The sequence below is a fragment of the Gobius niger genome (assembly GCF_951799975.1).
Source record: "Gobius niger genome assembly, chromosome: 22".
Classification (NCBI taxonomy): Eukaryota; Metazoa; Chordata; class Actinopteri; order Gobiiformes; family Gobiidae; genus Gobius; species Gobius niger.
Genome location: NC_136873.1, coordinates 16,147,181 through 16,168,250, shown reverse-complemented (window position 1 = coordinate 16,168,250; position 21,070 = coordinate 16,147,181).

Genomic DNA, 21,070 nt, shown 5'->3' with positions numbered 1-21,070 from the left:
ATATACATTTTTTCAAAATTGTTTTCCCCCTTAACTGTTAAAAAATGACCATATATGGGCGATTCCAGAGATGTCGTCTGTATCTATACCGCTAATATTGCGCCTGTCTCTCCCTAGAATGTTTAAACCATTTAAATCAGGTCCTGGATTTGTAGGAACAGGCTCAGATATAGTAGCTAAAGGCATTTCTGTGATTTCTATGGTCCTACCTAGTCTCTCAGTCAGTATTTTACGTTGGCAAAGTGTTCCATTTGAAATGTAAAGGTTAGAACTTGGAATAACTGAAGGGCCTGTCTCTCCGGACGAGAGCTGCAGAGACGTTACGGAGACAACTGAGACTGGCAGTGAACGCAACGTCCACAACTTGAAAAAGTCTCCATGCAGTTCACAGAGACTTCCAGGAGACTCGCCTTATCTCCAGGGGACGTCCTGGCGACACCTCCGTGACCAACTGCAACTTGAGTCTCCAACTAGTCTCCAGGCCGGTGAGAAGGGCCCTTTAAGAGGATAACTGTAGTGCAGCAAAGGTCCTCTTCCGAATGCTTAAAACATCCATACAAAATCAGAGTAATGAGCACTAGCATGTGACGTAGAAGCATAACCTGGAACAATCCGCTGTGTGGCTGGAACACAAACATCCCAGTAATTAAAAATAAAGTTAAAAGCTGTGGTTTTGAAGTCATCTGTCCAGTGTTATTAATGAAGCCAAATGTATATCGTTAACTTATTACTTCTCTTTAAAGCTTCGGCCCTATCGCCCTACCAGCCATGATGGACATTTGGAAACAGCCTTGTTTAGATATAGTGTCTGCGTACATTGGTGTATGAATGAGAGTATGAACGGGTGAGTGGATCCTTGCTGTAAAGTGCTTTGAGTGCCTAATGTAGGTAGAAAAGCACTATATAAGTTTAGACCATTTACCATTTACCATATATGGTAGATAAATCAGTTTAGCCGAATATATATGAAGCAATCCAAGTGGATCCTGCTGAGTTTCCTCAAACCTATGATCCGGAAATGAAGCGGATGGTGCTGATGAGCATGGGGACAGACAGCTGATCCCTAAAGAGCATTCAGAGCACTTCCCTGTGGCGTGCCCGCTGACCTCTGACAGGGGGGGGGGGGGGGGGGCACACCGCTATAGCCCGGAGCCGATGAGTAGATAGCGTTACACGTATAGAACACTATAGACCCCCACGATGGCTTTAACACCTAAATTAGCTAAAAGGGGAGGGGCCACCGAGACTCCTCTAAATCTGAGTCCAAAGCTTAATGAGCACCCCAGCATGAGTGTGGGTCATTTTTCTTTTTAGGAAGCACATATTTTTATCCTTTTTAATTTATGTATGCCATATTTTCTATTCCGCGAAACAATCTTTAACATTTCTTAAACGTAATAACCTGTTCCAGCCCTTTGCACAGCCCTGTTGTGTCCACACTCGTATCTGCTGCTAACACTGAAGGCACATCTGTAAACACACTCACGCTGTTGTTCTATGTCACATTGTTGTTGTCCTTGTCATGTTTTGTTACAATCTTCTTCATGCATGCCCCATTGCCCTCATATAGTTTTAATAGGTTAGTATTAAATCTAAGATATGTGTTGCATGTTTTATGTTTCATGTTGCACGATTGAACCGAAAAAAGAAAAAGAAAAATCCGCGTTGTAAACCTGTTCACTCACAATGGCCAATAAAATCATGCAGCCGTATCCAGGAGCATCAATATTTGACAAAAGACGAGAATACAGGGGCTGGACTGGGACTGAAAAACAGCCCTGGACTCTGACCAGCCTGGCCCAAATTAGCGTAATTGTGACACTTCCACAAATATATATTTTAACCTCTAACCACCCGCCTTAACATTAACGAGTGCATGTGCCCAGTTCGGCTTTTTATTATTATTTTTTGATCGGTATCATCAGCAAAAAGAACGGGAAAGGTGGTCGTAGAAACAGAAGCAAAATCTTTAATATAAATGATAAATAATAGTGGTCCCAAAATTGAACCTTGTGGTACACCATACTCCACGGAATTCCTTTTAGATTCATGTTTTTTATCATACTGGGCTTTACCCAAAACTAAAAGCTTCTTGACTGGAGAGCAACAATGCAACGCCTCATTTGAAAGCTAAGACCTACAAAAGTGACGGAAACTTTTCGTCACGTCGCCACATTTTGTCATATTTTTGTTGTTTTTTAAATTATTTTTCAATCATTTTTTGTTGTGTTTTTATCATGTTTTTGTTGCTTTTCCAGCACATTTTTGTTTTGTTTTCATCCTCTTTTTCTCGCCATTTTGATGCTTTCCCTTTCAGCTTTTAGATTTGGGTAAAGCTCGGTTGAGGTGGGACCGGCGGCCCTAGAGCCAGTGGCCCTTCTGAGCTCTTCCAGAATGGGCATATGGCCAGTCCACCCCTGCTAGACCATGTGAAATTGCAAAGCTGAGGACTGACTCCAGATCAGGACTGAAGCATTTCCAAACGCTTTCATTAAACACCCCGTGGTAAATCTTTGTTTGCTTTTCGGTGATTGCGGCCAGTCAAATGACTACGTGAAAAGGGCGAAGGGGTCTTTTGGTGCAGAGGAGAGCACAAAGGGATTGAGCAAACATGGCAGCTGATAAGAGGGTCCAACTCCACCTGATAACACCACATGTGCGTGTGTGTGTGTGTGGGGAGTTAGCAGGACCGACGCTAGCAACAAGACGCTAATCCGAGAGCTAAAGTCTAATGCGAGATATTGACATTTATTGAAAATCATTACATTTTAATTAGACCCTGAGATAAGGCTTTGGGGATGACTTTATTCTGAGCACTAGCTATAGGTCAGCAGGATATTGAGGAGGATTGTTAAAAAGGAGAAGGCTCACAACATAATACTAGGCTAACATACATTTAGATTAGCCTACGTTTTATATCAGGCGAGTTCTAGCGCCCGCACGAAGAGAAGGCGGGACATACAGCGATCAAACACTGTCAATGATCTTGATGAATGAAACGTGTCACTCCATGGCAACACCTAGCCTAACGGTGGCATCTTTGGGAACGCCCACAGCGGATCGTGTTGGAAGCCTCCATGGAGGGGGAGAACAGTCCATACATTCTAATCTACATCACCTACAGCCGCGCAACTGCTTGAACCAATGCTGGATTATTGATGTATCTCTCACCAAATTCAGAGACAGAAAGGAACCGAGTTGTCTAATAGCCAAGTTGGTACAAAAATAACAGATCATCAGAGAAGCTCACCAGTGCAGGACACCACGCTCTGAAACAGACAGAAGGTGCTGCATTGTTTCAGAGGATCACTGAAGGCAGGGTTCTTCAGTTTCCCCTACTCCCAACACCTGACCCTAATTTTGTTGTTGTACGACTGCATTTTGTACGTTGTTGTACGACTAAGCACTTAACTTAACTATAATGCTATCACGGCTAGCCTTTAGCGCTGTTTTTTTTTTATTTTACTGGAAAATTTGCTGCATTTTTTAATGTAACATAGTATGAAGCACAATGTTAAGGACCCACCTTTGACTTAAAGGAACAGGCCACCGTTTTTACATACTGAGATATGTTCTTACCTTAGCTTTGACGAGTTCTTTAGGACCTGTCTGGTCTTCACCCGTGCCTTCAGTCACGTAAACACAGCGCAGACGGCGTTAGCATTTAGCCTCTCCCTCTCTCCTCTATAGCTCCAAAACAGGTCAAGATAGAAGCTACCAAGCTCTTCCACGTTTTCCCTATTTAAATATGGTTACGTGAAGTGTTCCACTACAAAGTATAATTACACAAAATTAAACAATGTGGATTTTCTAAGCGGATAAAAGGGGGGAACTATATTGTAAGGCGTAATAATACCAGGAGTAGTTCGAAATCCGCGCAGAAATCTTCACTTTACTGTGCGGATGCCTTTACTGTGCGGATGCCAATTTTAAACCATATTTAAATAGGGAAAACGTGGAAGAGCTTGGTAGCTTCTATCTTGACCTGTTTTGGAGCTATAGAGGAGAGAGGGAGAGGCTAAATGCTAACGCCGTCTGCGCTGTGTTTACGTGACTGAAGGCACGGGTGAAGATCAGACAGGTCCTAATGAACTCGTCAAAGCTAAGGTAAGAACATATCTCAGTATGTAAAAACGGTGGCCTATTCCTTTAAAGAGACTAGACGCAAGTTGGTCATTTCACCCTCACTACTGCCACCTCAGGTCTTACGTGTAACTGCAGTCTCTATATTAAACTGTAGCATGACAGCACACAGGTCTGGGCTCATTCAACACATTAGGACATGGCTGGAACATGTAGGGGGAGGAAAATACTTAGTTTTAACATTTTTAAACTCGATATAGTCCCTTTAACAATTATAATTGACCAGAAAACAAAAAGCATCACATAGGATTAAACAGCCGAAGCTTGAAGTTTATTATTATTAGTTAGCACTTGTGCTTCACAGCTAGAGGTCCCGGTTTCAATCTTCCATTGTCTCATCCAAACTCCAAAACTATAGGTGCTGTTTCTGCCGAAGAAATCTCTGTAAACCTCCAACCATTCATTTCCTTCCACTTGTCCATTGCCGGGCCCTCTATGGCTCCTCCTGCAGGTGGTGGGTCCACGGAAGGACGGCCTCACGATTCTAACCGGGCCTGTTGGTCTCTCATAAGGGGAAGTCTGAGCTGAGATGCCCAGACTTCCCTATCCACGCAGCAGACCTCCTCCAGCTGTTTTGGGGGGGCCCCGAGGCAACACCAGACCAGCTCAGAGACATCCACTGCACATCAACATAAACCATGCAAATGCACTTGAACCGGAAGTTACTCATAATGTAATGACCACTACATTCCCGTATTTTGTTGAAGTACCGTAAATGCTCTAATATAGGCCCGGGCCTTTATTTACTCGAGGGCATCTGGGACCAGGCCTTTATTGGAACCAGGCCACAATTAGAGACAGGCCTTTATTTCTATTGGAGCAAAACGGACGACCAGGAAAACGAAGAAAAACGAGATTTGTGTCCATTTGCACCTAAAATATTAGGTTCATTTATTAATTAACATTTCAAACCCTCTCCCAGCGGCTGGAACATTGACGCCTTTTATTTTGTCGGGACAACAGGAAGTGTTTCGTTGCTGTTAGCGGAGCATTGACATCAGTGTCACTGCAGGTTTCTGTTTCGTTTTTACCGCGGACCGGATTATTTGTTGTTATCTTGTGTAAAAGGCGTGTTTAGACGGAGCGTTTGTGTTTGTGATCGATCATGAGACTGACCCGAGAGAAGACGAGACGCTCGCGCTGATGGGAGGAGTTATTTTGAGGCGTGGGACTGACCTGCACACGGAGCAGCTGGACGTGCTTTGAAGACGCGATGGTGACTTTATTAAAACCCTGGAGGGTCACACAACATTTTCTATTTGCCCTGTTTCCAAATATAGTCACTGGAGGTTTGAAAAGTGGCTAAATCTGTGTCAAAGTTACGCTCGGATCAGCTCCTCCGCAGCGTCCCCATCGGCCCGGGTTTCCGTTTGTTTACTTCCTGTACGTGAGTTTTTCATTTACACCAGTATGAGATAAATTCCTAACATGGGGAATATTTCTACCGCTATAGTTTCTAATAAAAGGCCTCTGTTAGAGACCCGGCCGCTAATGGAATACAGGCCAGTATTAAGAGAATTTACGGTAATAATATGTTGTACTAATATGTTGTGAGGAAGGAGGAGAGACACTCTGCAAACTGCACGGGCCAGGACTCGAACCGTTCGAAAGAATTAAAAATCCACTCACATGTTCTTTCTCAGTCGCCAGCACAATCCAGATCATTTATTGTTGTGTTCATTCTAGCTCTTCTTGTACATTTTGGTGCCATTTGTGACACTCAGCTCCTGACCCTGAACCTCTCTGACGACAGCCAATAGCAGAAGCACAAGTGTACCAGTGGATTAAGTGCGTGTCCGCGGTGTCATGTGTCGGGCCGCTCCTCCCTGATAAAGCTGATATCGGGGTGGGGTCTGTCGGTTGAAACTAAAATAACAGTTTTGTGCGAGAATGAGAGAAAACCGGATTGTTCGGAGCGTAACCTGCTCGCAGACACGGCACGGCGCCTGCCTGGGGCCGTGGGCGGGGACATTTTATTCAGTCATCACCAGGGGAAAGGCAGATGCAAAATCAGATAGCAGCTTTTAAAACTATAACTGTGTGAACAACCCGGTAATCTGGATTGCAATGATAGTCAGTTAAAGCAAAACTACATTTTTACACACAGCCTTCAATGCACACATCCACTATTTCATTACAGATCTGATTTCTCTGATTCTAAATTTGAATTAAGCCTTGCATTTAAAAAAATAAATATGTAGGATACTATATCAGGATGTGAAACTAAGTTAAAATCGTGACGTGCCATGACTTTAACAGGAAAAACTTCAAACTGGGGATTAAAACTAAACTATTCATTAGCTGAGCTCTAGGTAGAGATGTCCTGATCCGATATTAATAATATATAAGATATTCTTTGTAAGTCTAATAAACAGTAAACCTAGGGCTGCTCGATTATTGAAAAAATAATAATCACGATTATTTTTGTCATAATTGAAATCACAATTATTCAAACGATTATTTGTTGCCTTTAAAAAAAAGTCTATCTTTATTTTATTTATTAATTAATCAAAACACTACACTACACTTTATGTTTTCTGAACAGTCATAAAAGTACAAATGATTTCAAGTTTGCCTCGATTAAAGAGAGCTCCCTGTTTCACACCTGCCCCCTGCTGGCCAGCCCTCACACCTGCGCAAGCAAACTGAGCAGCGCGGCCTGATGACATCATCACACAGCGACGTTTGTTTTTATGTCAGACAAAAGCATGAGCCACGGCACGAGAAAAGCGAAGGGAAAATAATCCCAGCGGCCTGAAATAACGCAAGTCTGCTTTGCAAAAAAAAAAAAATAGTAAAAAAAAAAAACATTTTGTAAAAAAATATATATATATAAAATAGTAAAAAAAAATATATATATATATATAATCGATTTTTTGCGATTATGCTAATTTTGTAATCGTTTACTGTTGTAATCGAAATCGTTATCTAATTTCGATTAATTGCACAGCCCTATTGCATAATACAGTAGTTTCACCATCTTGGCAATCTATTATATTAAAAATGCGAGAAGGTTTGAATTTAGTTTTGATTTGTTAAAATGAGAAGGAAATGTTAGGTAATATAGAGGCTAAAATCGGCATTTTACATTATAGCAAAAAACAGTTTTGCCGCATCTAATTAGCTGTTCACAAAACAACATTAAAGCAGATGTTATAGTTTGAGCTCTATCTGCTTCTGAAGGCTGTTGTAAAACTGTAAAAGACATAAGTGCAAGTCGTTCTAATTGTTGTGCATCTCCACTGTTGGACCTCTGGAGTTTCTGGCTCCTCTGTAAAATATAAATGCCAGGGCTGCAAAGGTAACAAGCATCTTTTCTTTGCCGTTGTTTTGTTTTTAGCTGCTGTAGAGCGTCCTCAGTGAGTGCTCAAGCTGCGGCTGTTAGCGGGAGTAGCATTAGCGGTAGCATTAGCAGCGCCGCGGTGAGACTGCAGGCCGGAGCTTCTGCGCCACAGATGCACCTTTTTAGTGGATTAGACCCGATATAGTCACTACCGATCCAATCCGATACTCTTTAAATAACTAACTGCGATTGCAATTCGATATGCTATTTTTAAATTTGATACATTCAGATGCATGAACTGCTAAAATGATGAGTGAAGGGAGTCTTGTCACACAACACATTCTTGCTCAAATTGCCCCAAATTAAAGCAAAACACAATAATCTATTTTCAAAAAATGCTTGGTTTTATGTGGACAGCGCCCTCTTCTGGAGGAGTTTTCCCCGACATTCAGAGTAGAGTACCTCTGGGGGACAGCCACGTGACTAAAACAAGTCAGAGATGGAATAACAGAGCGTTTATCTGAACACTTTAATATCTGCTTTATGGAAAGACAGACAAACTTTGATCTGTCGCAGCTGAACCTGAGACCAGAGGCTCCACAATTCGATCCTATCTTATCTTATCTTCACTCAAATGCCCGAGACAGAGGTTTGGTTATTACAGTTGTCAAAACCCCGATTGTGATTCAATATCAATAAACTTTGCAGCTTTACTGCATCAGCTAATGATACCAACACTGAACATCGGATCGGGACATTCCTAGTTCTAGTACTGTCTTAAATGTTGCACATCAGTAGGGCTGGGACACAATGTCGGACCGGATCAGGATCACAATACTTTTTGCTACAACACCAAGTATCGCAATACTTTCAATACCTGTGTTTGGAGGTATTTTTATTATACACTCCTTTGTTACACAGCACTTTGTTACATTTTGAGTAAATGCACTTTTCAATCTTAACACTTCAACAACTGTCAATTGGACAAATTCCGTTTTTTTTTTTACACATTTTAAGGTAAACACATTACTCATCATAATTACTTACTGTATCGCAATACGTATCGGATCGGCCCCTGAGTATCGTGATACGTATCGGATCGTGACAAAAGTGGATCGTCCCAGCCCTAGTGCTTAGTACTCTCCATTTAAAAATGAAATCATGAAATCGTGTCAAAACTAGACACATCTGTATCAAAACAGGGCACAAGAGAAATGAATGACTAAAATTGATTTTTGCAAATGTTTTCAGTTAGCTTTTACCTTAAGGCTGTTTTTGCAAAACATTTCTGTCTCAGTGAGATGACAGACCTCTGTGACTTTAAAGCGACTATAGATACAGACGGCATCTTGTCATAGAAGGGGGCGTGGCTTCGCCGAGGGGGAAAATAGAATCTTTAGAGAAACACAATTTTTCACTCTTTTTTGCCATTTTCTGGTGGAATATCAACGTATTTATCACATACAAATAAAGTCAAGTCTAAATCGGGCCCATTTGGATATTTTCTCACAGCAGATTGTTCAGTAGAAGTGAAAAAACAGCAGTTGTAGCAAGCGCTAGCTATCCGTTAGCATTAGCCCGATGCTAACATGTAGCATCAAGTTAGCATTCTCCGTTATTTATGTATTTATGGGCTGTTGAACCACTTTGCTCCTCCCTATGTCTTTGTGTCATTATTTAGTAGAATCTATGTTCATATTTCAGCATTTGTTACAGTAGTTTTTGAATAATTAGAGAAAAAATTCATTTTTTCAAAATTGTTTTCCCCCTTAACTGTTTTCAAAAATTTAACTAGATCAGTATAAACATCTCAATTTGAGCATAATAATCCAAATCTTAGTTGTTTTGACTAGTTAAGAAGTTCTTGGGCATTTGTCCTAGATTATTTCACTTGTTCTGAGATGTTTCTGACTCGTTTCGATACATTTCGTCCTTATTTCAGGTCATTTTCTTTGCCAATGGGGTAAGAAAATTGGTCTTATCTCATTGGCAATTTTACTTTCTTATTTCAAGCGAGATTTACCCTAGAACTGGTCTGAAATGTCCTCAAACAAAGCAAAGTAAACTTGGTCCGATCAGGAAAAGTGTCTAAATGAGTGAAAACCGCTCAAAACAGGATACATTTCCTCAATTCAAGTCATTTAAGACAATGTAGTGTAATGTGTAGAATGAGCTCAGACCTGTTCACCACATCTGCCTCTAAAATCCTGCACTGTCACTCAAAAAGGTGTTAATTCGGGTCCGAAGTGCCGTCACGCACGAGCTTAATACAGAAGGTGCTGTTACACGTATGACCTGAGGTGGCAGTAGTGAGTATAAAATGGATAACTTGCATCTAGCACCTTTAAGATATATCATTTGGCGACATACTTTGCAGCTAGCCGTTATTTCTTGCCTAAAGAGCTCCTGGGCGTGTTTGAAAAGCTCACTGAATCTGAACGGAGGGGGTGTTTCATTGTGGCCATGTCGATTCCCATAAATGGCGTTAAACTGGCCGCCCTGGGTGGGGAGTACGTAATTAACCGTCGCAGATCCACCTCATGCCGGGACCCAATGTTCCCGCGCACGGCCCCAGACAAACAGACCTTTGTCCTGTGCAGATCTTTACGCCAGGCGGATCTCATCTCCGTGCACGCATCACATCATATGTACGTATGTGCTCCTTTGTGACCGGCCCACTCAGCTTTGTTATGCGCCCTTATGTAATGGTGTGCATAACATGTTGGTGGTAAAACAGGATTTGGGCTGATCGTATCCACTTCCTGAGCAAATAGCACAGGTGTTCTCCATGTTACTCACTGCTGTATGTTCATTTAAAACACAGCTATTATGCGATTTACTTTAGAGATATGAATATGAAACCTTCGCTGAATATTACTGATACAAACATGAGGGGGGAAATGGAGTGGAGATTTTGTTTAAAACCAGCTGCTGTCATATTTTATTTTATTTTTTTAAACATTTGCTAAGCCTGACTGAGAGCATAGGCACAAACAGATGTATAAGAAAACCTTTGCCTATAGAGTACGGGAATGTCCACAGTTACCATGGAGATCCGCCATCTTTGCAGCTGTTAGCATACATTTCCATAGACTAACATTAGCTAAAAACAGTATAAAAAGTGGAGAAAAAAACAGTGGAACGACTCCGTTAGCTGCTGAGATACTGCTGGTAAATACATCTAACACACCGTGGTCTCCAAGTGGTTTAATGTGAACAATAACTCCAGTATTTTAACTTTTATAATCTCCATTAGTTTACAATGGCTGCTAATCCCATAATGCTTAGCGATATGACGTCACATTCCCGAACTCTATAGATACAGCCGGCATCTCTGGACTCGCCCATATATGATCATGTTGGAAAACAGTTAAGGGGGAAAACAATTTGGAGAAAAATCTAAACTTTCTCTAATTATTCAAAAACTACTTTAACAAACGCTGAATTATGAATATAGTTTTCTACTAAAGAAAGAAACAACGACATGGGGAGGGGCAAAGTGGTTCAACAGCCCATAAATACATAAAAAACGGAGAATGCTAACTTGATGCTACATGTTAGCATCGGGCTAATGCTAACGGTTAGCTAGCGCTTGCTACAACTGCCGTTTTTTCACTTCTACTGAACAATCTGCGGTGAGAAAATATCCATATGGGCCCGATTTACACCTGACTTTATTTATGTGTGATAAATAAGTTGATATTCCATCAGAAAATGGCAAAAAAGAGTGAAAAATTGTGTTTCTCTAAAGATTCTATTTTCCCCCTCGGCGAAGCCACGCCCCCTTCTATGACGAGATGCCGTCTGTATCTATAGCCTGCTTTACTATCGTTTGCACGAAATCTTTTGACTAAGGCATAGTCTGCGTATCCATCCCATTTCCATGAAGTTTGCGCAGAGACTTTAAATGAGGCTTAAAAACAGTCAGGGTGATTTGACTACTGCTAATGGCTCAGTCGGAAAGAATCAGCCCTATAGACACACACGCCATCTTTGGAATTGTCCATATATCCTATTTGAACAGCCAGAGGGGGGAAAACAAATGAACTCCGCCATTACTTCAACAAAGGCTGAATTTTGAACATATTTTTCTAATAAAGAGACATGGAGGGGAGCAAATTGCTTCAACAGCCCACAAATAATTGAAAAAAGGACAATGCTAACCACAAATCTAATGTAAGCTTCATGCTATATATGCTAATGTTAGCTACAGAACATCAGCCATGTCAAAAAATAAGTCCGTAGCCGAGCTGCTAACCGCTCGGCCGGAGCTAACTAGCTCCTTAGCAGCGCATAGCTCCGGTGAAAACAAGTATTATGCAATAATAACGTAAATACAGCCGGTAACTATATAAAGCAGCCTTTGAGACGATCACACACTGAGCCGGGCTTGATGCATTTGTGGTTTGTTACGGATTTTTCATCAACAATGAGCTGTAGGCGATTGTAACAAGCTAACGGGGCTAACCTGGAATAACCATCGTCCACTGGCACACATAATAGTCCTTTATTCGGACATATGGGCTGGATATGTGCTTAAATGCTAGGGAGATCCTTGTGCAGATCGTGTGTAGCTATAGTTGAAGATCATTCATCATCACATTCTTCCCTCTCAGCTGAACTTCATTCACATTGTCGCCATCTTTCACTCGCGCACACAGACGTTTTCGTTCACTCTGCTCGCTCTCATCTTCTTCTAAATCTTCATAAACACCATCCGCTCGTTCAACTAGCAACAACAATTCCTCCTTTCGTTTCCCCACACTCGAAACACCCTTTCTCTTCAACCTTTCACGCAATTCAGGCACTGTCAGTCGCTTGTAAGCCATATTCGCCATTACATTAAATCAACCGGAAGTGAAATAGGCAACGACGGATGTTTTTTTTTTTTAAACGCTCCCCCCCGCCCATCAGGTGGAATTTTGGGAGAGCAGAACGCCCAAATTGGAGTTAGCATTTAGCTCAGAGGACACTTTTATACGCTAATTTGTATGTAAAGTAAAAGCTCAGAAGGTCTCTACATTCATTAATGCTTTGAAATGTGACCTGAAAACATCTGGATCGTTCATAATTTGTGATAATGTGATAGAATATACTTTATTAATCCCGGACTATCAACTAGATTCCCGCAGGAAACAAACAGAAACCTTCGAACGTAACGCATAATGGGCCTTGAGAGGCTCCGAGCTCATCCGGGTTTCCTCAGTGCTCTTGGACGACGTCCTTCTTGGCACGATGCCCCGGTCGTGCAAACAGGTGAGCGTGTAGCATAACCAGCTAACTGTTGAGTGTAATCCATTCAGCCCGCGCAGTACGGAGCACATAGACGCAGTTATTAGGTCAGCTGTGGCACATTCCTCATAGCATTACCTCCACAGACCCTCACACTGGCTCCATTCACGTCCAGCACCAACAAGAGCGCATTCAGGAAGTGTGGCACGGCGCAGTCACGCACTACGCCTGACCCTTGGTTCTCCTCCACCGGACTGGGTTGACTGAGTAAAAGACGACCTGGCTTCTCCTCACTCTTGAACTGTAATGTAAGACACACACAAGCTCGAGGCCTGTTTAAACTCTCAGGAGGACAAGAACAGTTCCACAGAGGACTAGAACAGTTCCACAGAGGACTAGAACAGTTCCACAGAGGACTACAACAGTTCCACAGAGGACTAGAACAGTTCCACAGAGGACTACAACAGTGCCACAGAGGACTACAACAGTGCCACAGAGGACTACAACAGTTCCACAGAGGACTACAACAGTTCCACAGAGGACTACAACAGTTCCACAGAGGACTAGAACAGTTCCACAGAGGACTAGAACAGCTCCACAGAGGACTAGAACAGCTCCACAGAGGACTAGAACAGTTCCACAGAGGACTAGAACAGTTCCACAGAGGACTAGAACAGTTCCACAGAGGACTAGAACAGTTCCACAGAGGACTAGAACAGCTCCACAGAGGACTAGAACAGTTCCACAGAGGACTACAACAGTTCCACAGAGGACTAGAACAGTTCAGGACTAGAACAGTGCCACAGAGGACTAGAACAGTTCCACAGAGGACTAGAACAGTTCCACAGAGGACTAGAACAGTTCCACAGAGGACTACAACAGTTCCACAGAGGACTAGAACAGTTCCACAGAGGACTACAACAGTTCCACAGAGGACTACAACAGTTCCACAGAGGACTAGAACAGTTCCACAGAGGACTAGAACAGTTCCACAGAGGACTAGAACAGTTCCACAGAGGACTAGAACAGTTCCACAGAGGACTACAACAGTTCCACAGAGGACTAGAACAGTTCCACAGAGGACTACAACAGTTCCACAGAGGACTACAACAGTTCCACAGAGGACTAGAACAGTTCCACAGAGGACTAGAACAGTTCCACAGAGGACTAGAACAGTGCCACAGAGGACTAGAACAGTTCCACAGAGGACAAGAACAGTTCCACAGAGGACTAGAACAGCTCCACAGAGGACTAGAACAGCTCCACAGAGGACTACAACAGTTCCACAGAGGACTAGAACAGCTCCACAGAGGACTACAACAGTTCCACAGAGGACTACAACAGTTCCACAGAGGACTACAACAGTTCCACAGAGGACTACAACAGTTCCACAGAGGACTAGAACAGCTCCACAGAGGACTACAACAGTTCCACAGAGGACTACAACAGTTCCACAGAGGACTACAACAGTTCCACAGAGGACTACAACAGTTCCACAGAGGACTACAATAGTTCCACAGAGGACTACAACAGTTCCACAGAGGACTACAATAGTTCCACAGAGGACTACAACAGTTCCACAGAGGACTAGAACAGTTCCACAGAGGACTAGAACAGTTCCACAGAGGACTAGAACAGCTCCACAGAGGAATAGAACAGCTCCACAGAGGACTACAACAGTTCCACAGAGGACTAGAACAGTTCCACAGAGGACTAGAACAGCTCCACAGAGGAATAGAACAGCTCCACAGAGGACTACAACAGTTCCACAGAGGACTACAACAGTTCCACAGAGGAATAGAACAGCTCCACAGAGGACTACAACAGTTCCACAGAGGACTACAACAGTGCCACAGAGGACTACAACAGTTCCACAAGACTACAACAGTTCCACAGAGGAATAGAACAGCTCCACAGAGGACTACAACAGTTCCACAGAGGACTACAACAGTGCCACAGAGGACTACAACAGTTCCACAAGACTAGAACAGTTCCACAGAGGACTAGAACAGTTCCACAGAGGACTAGAACAGTTCCACAGAGGACTACAACAGTTCCACAGAGGACTAGAACAGTTCCACAGAGGACTACAACAGTTCCACAGAGGACTACAACAGTTCCACAGAGGACTAAAACAGTTCCACAGAGGACTAGAACAGTTCCACAGAGGACTAGAACAGTGCCACAGAGGACTAGAACAGTTCCACAGAGGACAAGAACAGTTCCACAGAGGACTAGAACAGCTCCACAGAGGACTAGAACAGTTCCACAGAGGATTACAACAGTTCCACAGAGGACTAGAACAGCTCCACAGAGGACTACAACAGTTCCACAGAGGACTACAACAGTTCCACAGAGGACTACAACAGTTCCACAGAGGACTACAACAGTTCCACAGAGGACTACAACAGCTCCACAGAGGACTACAACAGTTCCACAGAGGACTACAACAGTTCCACAGAGGACTACAACAGTTCCACAGAGGACTAGAACAGCTCCACAGAGGACTACAACAGTTCCACAGAGGACTAGAACAGCTCCACAGAGGACTACAACAGTTCCACAGAGGACTACAACAGTTCCACAGAGGACTACAACAGTTCCACAGAGGACTACAACAGTTCCACAGAGGACTACAATAGTTCCACAGAGGACTACAACAGTTCCACAGAGGACTACAATAGTTCCACAGAGGACTACAACAGTTCCACAGAGGACTAGAACAGTTCCACAGAGGACTAGAACAGTTCCACAGAGGACTAGAACAGCTCCACAGAGGAATAGAACAGCTCCACAGAGGACTACAACAGTTCCACAGAGGACTAGAACAGTTCCACAGAGGACTAGAACAGCTCCACAGAGGAATAGAACAGCTCCACAGAGGACTACAACAGTTCCACAGAGGACTACAACAGTTCCACAGAGGAATAGAACAGCTCCACAGAGGACTACAACAGTTCCACAGAGGACTACAACAGTGCCACAGAGGACTACAACAGTTCCACAAGACTACAACAGTTCCACAGAGGACTATAACAGTTCCACAGAGGACTACAACAGTTCCACAGAGGACTACAACAGTTCCACAGAGGACTATAACACTTCCACAGAGGACTACAACAGTTCCACAAGACTACAACAGTTCCACAGAGGACTAGAACAGTGCCACAGAGGACTAGAACAGTTCCACAGAGGACTAGAACAGTTCCACAGAGGACTAGAACAGTGCCACAGAGGACTAGAACAGTGCCACAGAGGACTACAACAGTGCCACAGAGGACTAGAACAGTTCCACAGAGGACTAGAACAGTTCCACAGAGGACTAGAACAGTTCCACAAAGGACTAGAACAGTTCCACAGAGGACTAGAACAGTTCCACAGAGGACTAGAACAGTTCCACAGAGGACTAGAACAGTTCCACAGAGGACTAGAACAGTTCCAAGTGTAAGTGTATTCTGGTACAGTTACACTTTCATTTGAGAGTATTTAATACCATTACTTTCCTCAAATCAAAGGAATACATCACAGAGCTCAATCATTACATTTTAGCTCAATATTCATAATATTATAAAGAAGTAACTTTTAATGATGACCTGTTTTTCCTCCTAAGATGATATATAGATTTAAAACGCCTCAGTTCATACAAACAATGCACATGTGCGTCATATGATCTGCTCCTGTGCATTTGCCAGGAGCGTTTTGGAGTTCCTAATTAGTGGTAAAGAGGTTTATCACAGGCGTTCCCACAGGCGTTCTAACAATTATACGCTGTATTTACACATAAATATTCATAAGGAGCTTTATAAGTCAGTATACACAACTGTACAGCAAAATTTGTCCTTGTGACCCGTGAATTTGACTGCAGTCGCCCACTGCATTCCATATAATGCAAATCAACGTGAAAGTATCCTAAGTATTCAGAATACAATACTTAGACTGGACGAAGTAACTGGAAACATTACAAAAAAAAACATTTCATGGAAAGTATTCAGTATTCTGTAACTAAATACAATTACAAAGTATTCTCCCAAACACTGTCTGTATCAATACCATAGAGCAGGGATGCCCAAATGTTTTGTCTCCGAGGCCAAAATGGAAAAGTGCCTGTGGAGCGCGGGCCAAACACGGCGAAGTCAAGCGTGAAACACTTTACAAATGCAAATAGTTACTTTATTTTATTTTTCGGTATATATTTGCATTTGATCCTATCTATGCAAATAACACACTACATTAAAACAAATGTTAGCTATGGCAAAAGCCTAGTTTTATTAACACAAAACCAACAATTGTAGCAACATAGCTCACGTACACCTGTATCTACAGCACCTACAGTGACTTTACCTCATCCGTTTGTTAACTCAAAGAAAATGCCACATTAGATCATTTTGAAACCATTTTGAAAGAGCTTTGTGACGGTAAACAACCTTTGCAATAAAAGTTGGAAAACTGGGAAAGTTGATGCTACAACGCCCTTCTGGGGCCCCACCTGGTGTTTATCACAGAGCGGGGCCCCAGAAGGAAACGCCACAACAGTGTTTCCTGAACTTTGCGAAAGGAGTGAAACAGCGCCCCCAATTTGACGATGGTGGCCAAAACAGTGTACTGCACCCATATTTGCCATTGTGAATGAATGGGAGAGAGAATATTAAAGCAGTACTAAGTAACTCTTCCCCCTAGAGGCCATAAGCGCAACTGCAGGTGTCGTAGCAAGTTACGATTTTTTAACTTCTTAATTGTCTTGGCGAGTAAATACGACGCTGACAGGAAAGGCGAAGGGAGAGAGGGTTACTGTGCATCCAATTATACAATGGAAATATTTTTTTTCACTCACACTTGGCTGTGAGTGATTTCATTAGTGTGTATTGCTTTCTCCGGACCGGTGGCAGCCAAGTTGCAAACATGGTTTTCTGTCCAGAGACACCAGGGGGAGATGAAAGACCCTCCAAGCATCCCATAAACACTTGTATTACCCCTCGCTGTAATAGACTTCCCATTGTAACTTTAAAACTTCTTTAAGTCAATATTGAACGCAGGCTTGTCATTCTTACCTCAATGTGTGCAACAGCATCCCCTTTTTTTTCCTTTCGCTATTTTCTTTATCATTTTCACTCTATTCTAAATAATGAAGCTCCAATGACACAGCCAAACGTGTTGAACGCTCTGGGGGAAGCAACCATAGTGAGTAGGATAGTTCGGGAGACTTTTCAGAGTCTGTTAGCCTGCTCAGCGTTTTTTTCCTAGACCTGTTAGCATTAGCCACCAAACATCGCAAATTATAAACAATCCAGATGTTCTCAGCTGATGCCAACCCATCGACCACATTAGGCCTTGTTAGAAATCATTAATGAATGTACAGACCTTTGGAGATTTTACTTTAGATTAGCGTCGGGAAAGTAGCGTCTATAATTGTCCTCTGAGCTAAATGCTAACTCAAATTCAGTTCAGTTTCTGCTTTTTGTGGAGTCAGACACACATCCAGAGGCCACTAAAACAGCATCTTATAATATGTAAATGATAAAGGAACCACACCTCCCCATACATTTGTATTGCCCCTGTTGTCCCAATTCATTTAAATTCATTTAAATCAGGTCTGGGATTCAAGTCAAGCTAGCAAAATGCTTGTAGGCAGGGTCAGACTGGCCATTTGTCCATTCTGGAAGAGCACAGAAGGGCCACTGGCTCTAGGGCCACCGGTCCCGCCTCTCACTTTACCTTACCCTTACCCCCGGGCGCAACCGAGCTTTACCCAAATCTAAAAGCTTAAAAGAAAAGCATCCAAAAACAAAAAATGTGCTGGAAAAGCAACAAAAAAGTGACAAAAACAAAACAAAATGTGACGAAAACGTGATGACAAAGCAATGTTAAAAGCAGTGGAAAAAACAACAAAAACATGACAAAAAAAACCCAAGAAAAACAAGAGACGAAAACACAACGAAAAAATGACAAAAAAGTGACGAAAACACGGCAAAAAGCCACAAAAAAAGGAATGAAAAACAGCAAAAAGCAACAAAAACAAACAAAAACGGAGCGACAACGTGACAAAAAGCTACCATCACTTTTCTAGATTTGAGCTTTCAAATGAGGCGTTACAGTGTTGCTCTCCAGTCAAGAACCCTTTGGATTTGGGTAAAGCCGAACTGGAGAAAATGCTCTCGGTTAAGGCGGGTTGTAAGAGGTTGTAAGAGGTATTTGTGGAAGTGTCGTATTTACGCTAAAGGGACAGGCTCAGAAAACTAAAGGCATTTCTGTGATTTCTATGGAAGCAACCCTCGAGTCCATTGATATTCTATGTAGTCCATGATCTATAGTACCAGGGGTGTCCAAACATTTTTTTCATGGAGGGCCACTCCCCACAAACTGCAGCAACAGTCCACAATTGAATGATTCACAAATGGATCTTCGAAGAATTTGTCAACAGACGTGGTGAGGGACTCCTACGAACAGAAAACACGAGACAACATGTGTAAAGGAAACATTACAGGGAAAATAAAGCGACAAACTTACGCCTTACCCCCAACACTGGACACAAGACATGACCGCAGGCTAGACTTTCATCATCAGACTTTCACCACGCGGTTTCGGATACGTACGGCGAGCGAAACAGCAGGACTACATGTAAACGTATGTGTCAAATCTCCAGCCCTGGCTCAGGCCTCTCATTCACTGCAGAGCGTGTTGCCGCCTGCTCCGTAGTAACCCTATAGCCTGATGGTATGGCGTGTTTAGAGCGGAGGAGGGGTGAGGGTCCGGCTGACGCGCAAAAGCCAAAAACAAAACCGGACGGACCCGTTTATGCGCTGTTTATTGTGATGTTTCCCAAACCCATGAAGACGAGGTGTGCGGGACGGACCTTTGAGTGTTTTGGCTTGTCATCTCCACAGTTGTTTTCGTTTGTGGGCGGGTTCACGGTATTGTGCAAAACAAAGTTAATATGCAAATATTCAGGTAAATGAGGTCGAGTGGAACATTAATATTATACTCTGATAGTATCCAGCTCGTTGTGGAGTATGTCAATGGAGTATCCTGGATCAGGGGCGGACTGGGACTGAAAAACAGCCCTGGACTCTGACCAGCCTGGCCCAAATTAGCGTAATTGTGACCTCCACAAATACATATTTTAACCTCTAACCACCCGCCTTAACATTAACGAGTGCATTTTCCCCAGGTTGACTTTTCATTTTTGTTTATTTGTTTATTTTTATCATCAGCAAAAAGAACGGGAAAGGTGGTCGTAGAAACAGAAGCAAAATCATTAATATAAATAATGAATAATAGTGGTCCCAAAATAGAACCTTGTGGTACACCATACTCCACGGAATTCCTTTTAGATTCATGTTTTTTTATACTGGGCTTTACCCAAATCTAAAAGCTTCTCGACTGGAGAGCAACAATGTAAGACCTACAAAAGTGATGGTAACTTTTTGTCACGTCTTTTTTGTCATATTTTTGTTGTTTTTTTCATTTGTTTGTGTTTTTACTCATGTTTTTGTTGCTTTTCCAGCACATTTTTGTTTTGTTTTCATCCTCTTTTTTTCTCGCTATTTTGATGCTTTTCTTTTTAGCTTTTAGATTTGGGTAAAGCTCGGTTGAGGCGGGACCGGTGGCCCTAGAGCCAGTGGCCCCTCTGTGCTCTTCCAGAATGGACATGTGGCCAGTCCGCCCCTGTCCTGGATTCTCTGCTGACGTACTGAGCATGTGCGAGACTGTGGAGACGAACAGGCAGGAGCAGGAACCCCGACAGCTGCTGAAATGTTTCACAAAACATCGCTTTACAAAGAAACCATTTACAGGGACTGTGCTCTCGGACTCAACTGTCACTTTGGGACTCTGCACAACCCCTAGACCCATTTTCAGTGGGTCTAGGGAACCTTTTTTTCCATCTGAAACTGCATGGAAACACACTAGATTCTGTTAAAATTCATATTATTGGGTTGTTTTGGGTATTAGTGGGTCCCGAAGCCAAAACCACTTGAGAACCACTTGGCATTTGCAGGAAAAAAAAGCTCTTTACTTCAGGCTGTAGTGGTGAGGTTTGCTGTACTGTGTAATTTCTTTTTCTTGTCAGATTTTCAAATACAGTTGTGCTCAAAAGTTTACATACCCCGGCAGAATTATTGAATTTTTAGACTATGACTGTTATGACTTTTGGTGCTGTCTTGGCCTTTTATACTGTGTGTGTACTTTCTTTTGTTTTTAAACTGTGTTGTGAAGCACTTTGTGGCTTTTTGTCTGTGAAATGTGCTATACAAATAAAGCTTACATGCTATATTTCAAAGTGTATGAAAGATAACACACAAGGTTTCTTTTCCATTTGTGGTGAACGGACTTTTAAGTTCAAGTTTCAAGTTTAATGGTTTTGTATAGCCTAATATCACAACAGAAGTGGCCTCACAGGGCGGCACCGAACATTAA